A 12,559-nucleotide genomic window follows, 5' to 3' on the forward strand; every position below is an offset into this window, starting at 1 on the left:
TTAAAGGAAGGATATAAATGCTCTCTAATGAAGTTATCACTATTTGTAGTGTCACGGATTGGAACCTTGTGAGCAGTGCTGCCTGTTATTCTAATTTTTCTACTGTTATGCCACAGTTCTGATTGACTTTGTGAAATAGTTGTATGAGATAAGAACTTGATTTGAGATTCAGTAAGTTTTATATACTTGTTAAAAAATTGGCAACACTTTTTACATGTTAGTTCTGCAGAGTGTTCAGTATGAGGCTCAGATGAAGGATTGAATTGAAGAGTATCCACTTTAGCTTGCACAGATTTTTTTAAAAGAGAATTCTCTACTGAGAACAATTCCTGAAGTTCACTATTTTGTACAAAATATTTAAAGGATTGATGGGATACAAACATGGGAAATATTGATTTTGTGTTTTGTGGTTTTTCAGCATTATTGTTAACGTCACTATTGCTGTATCTAGGTTTTTTAAAATCCATCTCCTCAAGGATACCTGGTTCCAGGTTTCTCGTTGAACCCTTGTTCCATTGCATTTGTTCATCGGTACAGGATTTGCCAGTTAGTCCTGACCTCACAGCATATTCAATTTTCCATAGCACAGCACCGACATGACTACACGTTTTACTGTTCCCTGCCATACACGAACAACCAGCACTAAAAATCGTGCCAACCATATCACATATAATCCATGCATTATGAAACTCCGAGTTGACTTTTTGTGAGGGGCGTACTTCAGATTTTATAACAACTGTTGTTTTGTTGATAACAAAATGTAGAATTTTCCCCACGGAACCACTTTTAAAATAATTGAAACTGTCCAAAGATTTGTAGTTTTTCATCCCTTGGCCATCACACGCCTTACTCAAAATTAAATAATTGTAAATATCGCCATACTCAACTTGGGGCCACTCCCGTATATCGTCCTTCCATTCTTGTGGTTTGACATCTTTTGGCGAGGAAATAATTCGATCTTTACAATTTTCACATTGATATTGGTTCATATTTAAGGCAAACGAAAGAATTTACAAGATTTTCATATATTAAATGTTGTTTCTGCGCCAATATTTACGGTTGAACAGTTCGTAGTTTCACCGGTGTGTTGTTGCTACGGAGTTTGTTTATAAATGCAGCGTCACGGATGCAATGGCGGCTGCTTTCTGCGACCCCTATCGGGATGAAATTTTACTAAGGGAAATAACTGAAAAAAGTTGTGTATATATTTTGGCCGTTATTCTAGGCAAAGTGCATTCATGTATATTTATACTTGCATCGACTGAACTGTCAAAACGTGCAATGTTGAGATATTCTGTTTATTCAGCGAAAAAGTATATTATTTTTGTTCAATAACATCTTAAAGTTTAGTAGCAAATAACTGCATACTCAAAAGTGCTTAATTTAACGTTGGATGTTTTCCCGTGAATTAGAAACGTCACCTCAACTTACAACTACCATGCGTGCATGTCAGTTTAAGATTCATAAAACAATATCCACCTCGATAAAAACAGGGGGGGGGATTGCAAACCAAGCTAGTGTTTATTCGGCTATCAAAATACATAAAACTTACAAAGACTAAATTTACAAGCTATTACGATTGATTTAAACAAGCTGAAATAGAGTGAAATGAAATGATATGAAAGAAACGACATATTTTAAACCCAATTTTCCATTTGTAACTATCGGAGTACACAAAGGATTTTCATACATGCCCACTGTTCTCTGCAACCACGTGCTTGTAAACGAGGACCGGGCAACACAACTTTAGACACAAAGTGACAAAGCTGGATATAACCTGTTTGCTATATCGGTATTACAATTACCTGAACAATAGTATATTGTAAATTACTTTTTATGTTCAATGTTTATTTAATCTTTAAAAAAATGATACCTCGGTAAATTGAGAAACAAAAGAGTGATCATGGTCAAAATAAAACGTACATGTAAAATATTACCTATCACTATCCATCACTAATTATAATTATTTGCCGAAGCCCCTTCTCAATTACAATTGAAATAAAATACATTAACACAGAATAGAGTTTTGTTTTATTTTGCGAGAACAGGCCAAAGAAAGCGAACACAGTTCAAAATGATTTTATGCACCAGTGTTTGGAATTACGATTAAATATGAAAGATTGGGAAAATAATCTTATTGAATCGCGATGTAAGTAAAAACACAGTTTTCTATTAATTGTGAAGTCTTTCTACACAATGGTCTAATACAATCACAAACACTTGTTTTGTTTATTTTGCGAGAACAGGCCAAAGAAAGCGAACACAGTTCAAAATGATTTTATGCACCAGTGTTTGGAATTACGATTAAATATGAAAGATGGGCAAAATAATCTTATTGAAACGCGATGTAATTAAAAACACAGTTTTCTATTTATTGTTAGGTCTTTCTACACAATGGTCTAATAAAATCACAAACACTTGCTTTGTTTATGTCCACAGGTGCCTGGTACACTCGTGACCTACATGTAGATCGACAGCGTGGGATTTGCGGCTTTGATTACATAACTGTAAAACATCTCGCTGAACAATGGGATCGTAATATGTATACAACTAATGATCGTGAATTATTCAATGTATAATGTTTAAGATTAATTATATAGTTTGTTACAATGATAAACGTAGAAAGGTAGATTTTATATCTTCCGCTTTTAAAGACGTGTTCACTATAGAACTAATTAAATTTTATAAAGAAAAATAGAAAAAGTAGTTATAATACATGATTTAATAGTTAATCATAAAACACGTTTAAAACCTTATTTTGAAGAAAATCATCATAAAATACCGTAGGGTATAATTATTTACAGCAAGTTATACACATGTTGAGGTCAGATTTCCTTGCAGAATGAAAACGCTACATGTTTACGTGACCTGCTTTCGACTGCATATTATGCAATAACCCCGGTATATTCGAACAAATAAACATTCCTATCAGATCAAAAGGGTGTTAAAGAACAATTTTGCTCGATATATCTAGATCGAGATATTTACCGTTTTTGAGTTATAAAGCAAAAACTTTCAAGCTCCAGAGATCCCTTATTTTAAGGGCCAGCCCCTTTTCTATAGTATTAAATGAAAGCCCTTGCAATTATGCACAACTTTTGTTCAACATGTCTTAACAAAATATTTTTAGTTCTCAAGATAAAAAGGAAAACATGTGTAAATTTTCGCTCTTTTAGGCGTTTTATTTTTTTAACCCTGTATTTCACCATTTTGAATAGAGAAATCGAAAAACAAAAACCGTTGTACACAACTTCAATCCTTCTGTTATCAAAAAACAGTAAAATTTCTGCTCCAGCTGAAGTGGTCTCTGAGCCTTTGTCTGGAAATGGAAGCCTATAATTTTTCGTTTAAAGGGAAATAACTCAAAACCGGAAGTGACTTTTTTAAATCATTGACAACATTCTGATAGAGTTTATTACCGTCTATAATATCTGAAAATTTGAACAAAATCCATTGAAAAATGAGCGAGATATGAGGCCTCAAATTTGGCGTCTAGGAAGAAAATAAAAAAAAAAAATAATAAGAAAATAAGCCTTATCTTCAGAATCAGTAGAAGGTCTTCCGTTGGAAACGGAAGACCTTAATAATATTTATAGCTTACATGCATTACATTACGAAGTACTACTAAGGAACTTATAGTTTACGAAACTAACAATGCAAATGGCGGTCAGGGTTATCTATTTATACACAGATAAATATTAATGTAATCAATCGCTGCACTTTGAATTACGAACGTCAACATAAATTTTCAATTTAAGCTTATCGTGAAAAATCTTTGCGTTTTATGAATTTACAATTTCATTTAACCAGAAGTATTATTAAATGAAATATCGGTAACGCTGTCTGTATATAGATTCTGAATTGCTGCGAAGTCGTTTGTTTTTTATTCGTTGTAGACTATACCAAACACCAAACTGTGACACCAATTACCCTGCCACTGATACCCAACATTAGCTTCGGATTAATTAAGATTCCCCCGGTCAAAGGTGTTAATTAATAACCACTGGCGAGAATGTGTGAAGCCAAAAGGCCAGGTGTGTTCAGTAGACCGAAAAATTCACTGCACTTCGAGATAAGCCAGGTAAAAGTAGGGATTGGGACTTTGAATATACTTCGACATAAGCGGGGTATTCGAGATTACCGTGTTCGAGAAATCAGTAGTTTTTTAAATCATATATATAGAGAATACGGCCGGGACCGGCGATCGACTTCGACATAAGCGGGGTATTCGAGATATTCCATGTTCGAAATACTGATATTTATCTGCACTTTCATTTTGTTATTTTGAACATTAACAAAGTTGAATTGAAAGGGTAAAGAAAGAGTATTGCTCTGTATGAAAATAAGCATTATTTATTAAATATTTCCATGTCAAATCCAAATTGTTGTTTCATTGTGCAGAGTATTGCAGCATGTGAACATGTTTCTACATTCTTGTAGCGTGTCAAATCTAGCTCCTTTACTAATGAAGATGATCGACTTATCAACTCTAATGACCGAAGAGAAACCACTGAGGTATATTTTTAAAAAAGTCATTTGCAAGTTTACATTATAATCCAAAAATAGTTTATAATGATAACATCAGGAAGTTTACTGTAATTCATTGAAGCCTCTAAGTCTGGATGAAATAAGAAAAATGTTGAAGATTTTTTTGGAGCAGAAGGACAAAGACAATTCTGATGAAAAGTGGGTAAATATGTTTACTATTTTCCTGTAAGTGAATAAATCTTTGTATTAGTTAGCTAATACATATATATTCGAGAGAAGTAAAGTATGTCGAAATCTAATTCATATTTGTTAAGAGCTCAAGTTTTATTTGTTTATGTTAAAAGATGTCATTAATATTTTAGAACCATGAAGAAAATGGGTTAGTAAGCACAACCTTCACCAGCATTCTATTAAGTAAGTAGGTTTTCTTTTATTTTTTAATTTAATATTTTGAAGCCATTATGCTTTTTTAATGTATGTTTTTCAGAGAACGTATGACTTACATCTCTTAAGAAGTAAGATTATCCTGCTTCTGCTTTGCACTTTTTAAGTTTTGCCTAAGTCTCCCATTGCTGGTGTTGTAAAATAGCATCTTATCAAATCTATATGCATTCACATTTCAGCGGCTTCCTTAATTTCCAGTGTGCTAGCCGTCATTTATTTTTCATATGAATTTTATCTCTGCATTCGATATGGGAAAAAGCCTTCTAATTTTGGAATTAAGGAACATATTGAAGAACAATTCCAAAATTATGAGGCCTTTAGGATGCGAAATAAATTGGCGGGATTCGAGTCAGGCTGTGAAATTGAATTGTAAATTATGTTAAAATATTTTTTGTAGGTTTTGCAGCACTTCTTATTTATATTACAAGAGAGGTTCATTTCATTTTAAGATCTGTCAGAATTACATACTTAACTTTAGTTTAAATATACAACATGGCTAAAAAAATTGTTGAAAAAATAGTTTATTTTTATTCTTCAAAGCAGACATTACCTAAACCTCCCAAAAATCTAAAAATCCTCCCGTTTCTGAAATTCGAATTCAACCAAAACGTACGAAAAAAACAATAGACTGACTGAGTTATACTTCTTGGTGATCTTACATGTATTTTTGTTTACATTACAAGGATATGGACACAGATGCATATTGTACTTAGTTGGTTTTGGTTTCTCAAATTTTTACTTTGAATTTTAATATCTTTCATTAAAACACAAATTTTTCAATAATTCTGTAGTGATTAAAGATGAAACTTACTTAATATGACAATCAAACACATTCTAATATTCTTAGTTTTAGTTATTTCCAGATAAATAAAAAAGAATCTCTAAGCACACTTTCATTATATTTTGACATGAAATGCTTATCAACACATAAGTCATGATTTTAAAATATATTTACTTCACATCTGTGTCCAAATCCAATATGCATGAAATTAGATATGCTAGCAATATCATTGTCTCAAGCTTGTGCATAACCTCTAATATGCTGTGTCTGCTGTATAGGCATATCTTTTGTAACACTTGTGGAAACTATTTAAATGTATATTGACATAGTTAACACTTTTATACAGCTGCATTTTTACTGTGCATATATTCATTGATAAGATATCAGATATTTAATAGTTTCTACATGTCTTTGATATACTTCATCCGACACTTCTGCTTAATACTTGGATATTTTACTTGAAAAAGACGCCAATGGTAATCTAACAACCAAGCTACAATGTATATGATAAACGTGATGACTTTAACTTTTCTATCGTCAACTTTCCTTACTTATGCAGCAATATACGCGTACCTTCATAATCTACATACGGAGTGTATTTATCTCAGTTGATTCGATACGCAAGAACGTGCTCTACGTATGAACAATTTCTTAAACGAGGTAAATTATTGACGAGCAAGTTGATGAAACAAGAATATCAACAGTCTCGTTTAAAGTCATCATTTCGTAAATTCTATGGTCGATACAATGACCTTGTCAGCAAGTACAATTTATCATTGAATGAAATGCTGACTGACGTTTTTCATACCAATTGTTAGTCCATTATTTATACACTAAATTGACCACGGATTTTTTCCGTTATTTCCTGATTATGACAACGAGCACACGGCGGGTGTGACCGGTCGGCAGGGGATGCTCACTCCTCCATGGCACCTGATCCCACCTCTGATGTTTCGGAGGTCCGTGTTTGCTCTGCTCTTATTTTGTATATTTGTTTAATGGACGTTGAGATTGAATACTGTTCGTTATTTCCATATCCTTCTGTATTGTGTGTATGATTAACTCATTTTTATAAATCTCATGAAGTATTATGGATGGGGGTCTGAATATATATTCAGAAATTCTTACGTATAGAATGTATTTAATTTTGACTATGTATGCTTTTATAATGTCAGCATATTGTATCCATACTAAAATCCCACATGAGTCATTGATAATTGTCCAACACAATATTTCAGATTTTCAGATTATTAAATTTTGACTATATATGCCTTAATGATGCAAGCATGTTGTATCCATTGTATCCATACATAAATTTTACATAAGTCATTGATAATTGCATCACAATATTCCAGATTTTATTATTTTAACTTAAATGACTATTCACTGATAATTTGATTTGTCCATTTGTATGCAAGGAATCAGGATTTTGAAACACATGGTTTTGATGTTGTTAAAAAATAATTTGTTTTTACTTTTACCTATTCCAATAATTTATTATTGTATGTATATTTGTAATTTTGATGCTTTTACTTTGCTTTGTGGTAAAGGATAATAGTTTACTAGTCATTATATAAAAACATTTTTTGAATAGCTTACTTTATAGATGATCATAATGATCCTTCACTTATGCATAATTACAAATGACTTGCATGATTTATTTTTTGTTAATGTGCAATTTAATGTAATTCAAGTTGTGCCAATATTTTAATCAATGTATATACATCTTTGATTTTAAATGATTATTAATAGTTTTTAATTCCTGTTTCTTTTTATTGTGGATTTACACTGGCAAACTTTGATAAGTTTTATTATTATTTTTTTTAAAACAATGACATGTTTAAATATTCTAACTTTACATGTAATAAATTATTATGTGTTTTACTTCTTCATTATTCCTTTAATTTCTGAAAGAGCTGCAGTTGGGGTGGGGTGGGGGTATTAATGTAGAAATTTTTTTTCTATTATTGTTTATTTATTTAGTTATTTGTCTTTTAATATAGCATTTACTGAGAATGCATTTATGACAAGAAAGGTTGATGCAATAAATCTTATTCAATTTGGGAGGAGAGGGGGTATTGAGGTTAACTTATATGCCAATGTCCTTAGAATGACAAAATGTTAACAGGGTTTATCCAGGATCTAGAAGGTAGTTTACTGACATTTAATTTTATAAATGTTGAGTCTTTCACTGAGTGTGTGTGTGTGTAATTTTTAAAAATTCTTTATGCATTGTGGTCATTTGGGGAGAAAATTATGAAGTTAATTATTTACCAATGTCCTGAAAATGATATTATGGTAGCAGGGGTTTATGACCAAGTAGGTTGTACAATCACATTCTGACATTTATATGAAAAATTGAGTGTTTTTGTTCCTGTATTGGAGATATTGCTGTTTTTTTTCTTTTCTAAACATTTCATACGATATAAAAGGTAAATCTTTCATCCCAAATATATGAATGAGTCAAAGAAGTTGCAGAACGTTCCAATTTTATTTCTGCTGTTTTTAATAGAAGTCGCTACCTATTTCCATTGATATTTTTACTAGTTTAAGGAGGATAACTCATTACAGCCTAACAGGGGGAATTGTTAGTTTGATATTGTCATATGCCCTTATGACGAAACGCATGTGATCCGTATGGAAAGGCTATCTCGTCATCTTATTAAGTGCCTAAAGAACAATGTCTCCATCAGTAAAAATTTCACCTCTTGTGAGTATAACTTTTCTCATAAGATTAAAAGGGGTGAAGGTGAAAAATATTACAGTAACTGCGCAGACAAAAAGAATCATGTAATTTGGACAGAAAATGGAAAAATATGTGTAAAAAAAGGTGACATTCTCTCCCCAAGTATACAGATGTTGTGATAGAGAGGGAGAATTGGGATGATAAGTTGGATCCCTTTCCTTTGGAAAAATACTGTGATCCAGTTCCGGAAATCAAAAAGCAAAACTAGTGTTTATTTACATATATACTTTCAATATAATGTATCTTAATGTTTCTTTCTTAATTAAGCTTAATTTAAATTCATCTGAAGTCTTGTTTTTTATCATATGGGTGGAATCAGAACTTGAGCCTTCCGTAAGGAAATGCTATGAGGTCTTTTGCTAATTATCATATGGGTGGAGTCAGAACTTGAGCCTTCTGTAAGGAAATGCTATGAGGTCTTCTGCTAATTATCATATGGGTGGAGTCAGAACTTGTGACTTCCGTAAGGAAATGCTTTGAAACCTTCTGCTTATCATCATATGGGCGGAGTCAGAACTTTCTTTGTGATGTATGTCTTAATATGATTGCGCCCATGACAAAAGGGTTCTTATGGCATTTATGCTAAAACAGAGAAATAACATCATAAAGATGTGACGTTGCAGACTGACAGTGAACCTCGACGCAGAATTTTTTCCACGTGTTTTGACGTTTGACGCATCCAGAGTTTATCACTGATTCCAACATGTGGAATTCATTTTCATTTATAAACTAAATTTAATTTAATCAATATCTGAATCTTCTAATCCACTGATTTTAATAGATATAAGTAAAAACATTTAGGTTTCTTAACAAACATTATTAAATACGTCTCTATAATACCAATAGTTTTCCTACATGCGTAAATGTATATATAAGCTGTAGACAAGGTGTTTTCTGATAGGATAATGAACCTTTTAACTCTAGATAAATTTCATTTACATATTTATACCATTTTTATAAGACATCTTAGACAGGGTAACTGTTATATCGTAAAAAATATTGGAAAGGAAAATTGTTTTCCTACTTCTTTGAGATCCGCTCCACCACTCTCAAATATACATCGCGATCGAGTCGGTCACATGTAAACATTGATTTGTCGGTGCATAATGCTTAAACTGTTGTTAAATAAAAATTAATTGTCTGTACAAATGTTGAAACTAAACATACATCTTCCACATTTTTTACAAATCTAGCAAGAAAGTCAAGATTAATTGTTCTGATTTTCTGTAAATAAAAATATGAGAGATAACTCTGAGGTCAACAATCGATGTAGCAGGGGTACCAGACAGGGACATTCATTTTAATTGCGTACTTTTTATTTACATTTCAGCTGCATGTTCGCAAGAATTTGCTCCGGATTATAAACGAGATATTTTATGACCAAATAAAAACACTTTTAATAGTCAGCATAATTATGACTTTTTTAGATAAAAAAAAATATTGTTGTACTTTGGGAATAATGTTAATGTAGAAAAAGGAAAAACAAAGAAGAAAGGAAAAACTGCAAAATTGAACATACTTTAATTTTTTTTTAAAATCTCTTATCTATAGCTTTTTTATTTTGCATGAAATAATTTCATGACGAATTTCATTTCTAAAAAATGATAAACATGTAAAACATCTACCTTATAATCATGATTAAATAAATTAAACTTTAAAAATGTTTTGTCTTATAAAATTCTTGTTGTACAAAGACACTCCAATTTAGAGAAATTGAAACAAGCAAAAACATCCGAATGAAAAAAAAGTTCTTAATGTTCTAACTTAAATAGAGCTGGCCAAGTAAATCTGATGAGAGAAAGATAAAGAGGATGGAGGGTAGATAAAAATACTTATATCTATTTATAATCTAATATTGAGAAAATGTGAAACTCTATTGAAAAAGATGAGTTTTCAAAACAAATGAAAAAATAAATGAAAGAAAATATCATTTTTGTTCTCTAAATTATATATACATGTATAGCTATTTATTTTCAAGATCTCCAAATTTAATATACATGTAACTCTTTGGTACTTACGTGTTGTTGTTTTTTCCATACGGAGTTCAAATGTTTTAAGCATTATCTGCAAATTAATTCCTTAAGCCATGACGAACTTTGTCTTTCATAAAAGCTCGATCAGCATTGAATGTCTCTTAACAGATCAATTATCATGCTAAAAACTCAATCATCACTGAACTTATAATTTCATTCACTGAAAGAAGTACCTAGTTAAACTACTTTTAAGGTAGTGATTGTATGGACAGTGATTAGTAATGATTCTGTTATAACTAGCTAAGATAGTGAAAAGTGGTGCAGTGGTCGTAAAGATGCTTAAATACCCAGTGAAAGTTACTTATGAATGCTTAGATTTACTTATGTTATCTAGTTCATTTACCCAATTCCCAGTAAAACTACTTCTAAGGTAGTGATTGTATGGACAGTAAATTTACGAGTCTTCCCAGTGACTTTCACCAATTATTTTTTTTTCAGTGCTGCAGTCCTCAGTGTGGAATAATATATTGTTTAACCTGCCATCAATCATGGATAAATATATATACCAAATATGATTTTATTTGTTTTGGTTGATAAAAAAATCTTTATAAGTTCAGGGTCGGGTTTTATTTTTACATGTTAATGCTAACAGAAAATAAAATTCAATGCTGAGAATACATGACATAAAACCGCAACAATATATGCTTGCATTTTGTTTTATTTTGGCCGCAGTGCAGGGGGTTGGGGTGTCCTTATATATTTCCGTAACATGTTAGCTTTACAAGGCTTAGGATATCCAAGCTTCTGGCACCAGGCACGTAGCATCGTTTTTGAAAGGTGAGGGGCAGCCAGAGACTGTTTTTTTACTTCCCTGAAAAAGTTGACAAGCAAAAAAAAAAGGTTAAAAGTTGCCCAAAGTCAAAAACCTATTTCGTGGGGGAGGGGGGGGGATGAGCCAACTTTTTTAAATGTCAACTTCTTTCAGTACCAATTTTTATGCTACGTTTTCCGTACATCACTAATAGTGTGTGTGTGGGGGGGGGGGGGGGGGGGTAGGCAACCAGACTTTCAATTATCAATTCCTATAGTAAAAGTAAGGTTTGTGAAAAAAGTGAAGGGCCAGGTCCCCCCTGCCCCTGTTGCTTTGTCCCTGGGCACGGGACCAGAATGGAATTCATGTTCTTTACACTACTGGTTTTTAAAACCCCTGTCCGTAATAAAATCCACTGTCTTTCTCTGTATCCTACAGCATTTTCACATTAATCTACGGTATATCTACAGTATGCTACGGTATGAAGAAGTTTACACACTCCCAGAGCACTGTACGGTTACCTAAGATGTGGGATTATCAATAAAGTACACAGAGTTACTTACCTAAGAAATTTTTGAACATTATTTTAAACAAAAAGTAGTATTTTTTTAAATTTGTTGGGAAACTTATTGTGTTCTTTTATTACTCTGAAATAACTATGAAAAATTTATAAACCATTGCTTCAAAGAAAGTTTATCTATCAATTTTTAAAATTAATTATTCTTTGGTTTGATTGATTAGTTAATTAATTGATTTATTTATTTTGCAAACTTATTTAATCCATAAAATTGGAGTGAATTTGTGAAAAAAAAACATAGCCGGGGTAAATCTTGTTTTTTAATACTTATTGATGTTCTTAAAAACTTTAATTTAGTCAATTGCATGTAATCAATCATTGCGTAAAAACTTTTTTTCAATTTCTAAATTAAATATACAAACAAAATTATTAATTGTATACCCGAAAGTTGGATTTATTTGGTTAATTTTATGTAAACAATTTTACGCTAAAATGTGTTTCAAAGTCTTTTTGAAGCATATTTAAATTATTTTTAATTATTTTACTACCGTGTTGGTAATCAAAATAAGCTTCTAATTATGCACAATCTTAACCCGTCAATAGCTTTTTGAGACTTTTAATTTGCTTTGTATGAAAAAAATCGGTTCTCATACAAAGAGATAGTGTTATTTAAAGCTGCTCTCTGTCACAAAATAAAAAAGGTTTAGTGATCAGTGAAAAAGACAAGAGGTGTCATTACTGTGTATACCTTGTCACTGGTAAACAATCAATGGCTTTGAAGTTCTTTCATAATCGTAAT

This window comes from Saccostrea cucullata, unplaced genomic scaffold (genome assembly GCF_032062105.1).
Source record: "Saccostrea cucullata isolate Sc308-1 unplaced genomic scaffold, CSIRO_AGI_Scuc_v1 ctg2176, whole genome shotgun sequence".
Classification (NCBI taxonomy): domain Eukaryota; kingdom Metazoa; phylum Mollusca; class Bivalvia; order Ostreida; family Ostreidae; genus Saccostrea; species Saccostrea cuccullata.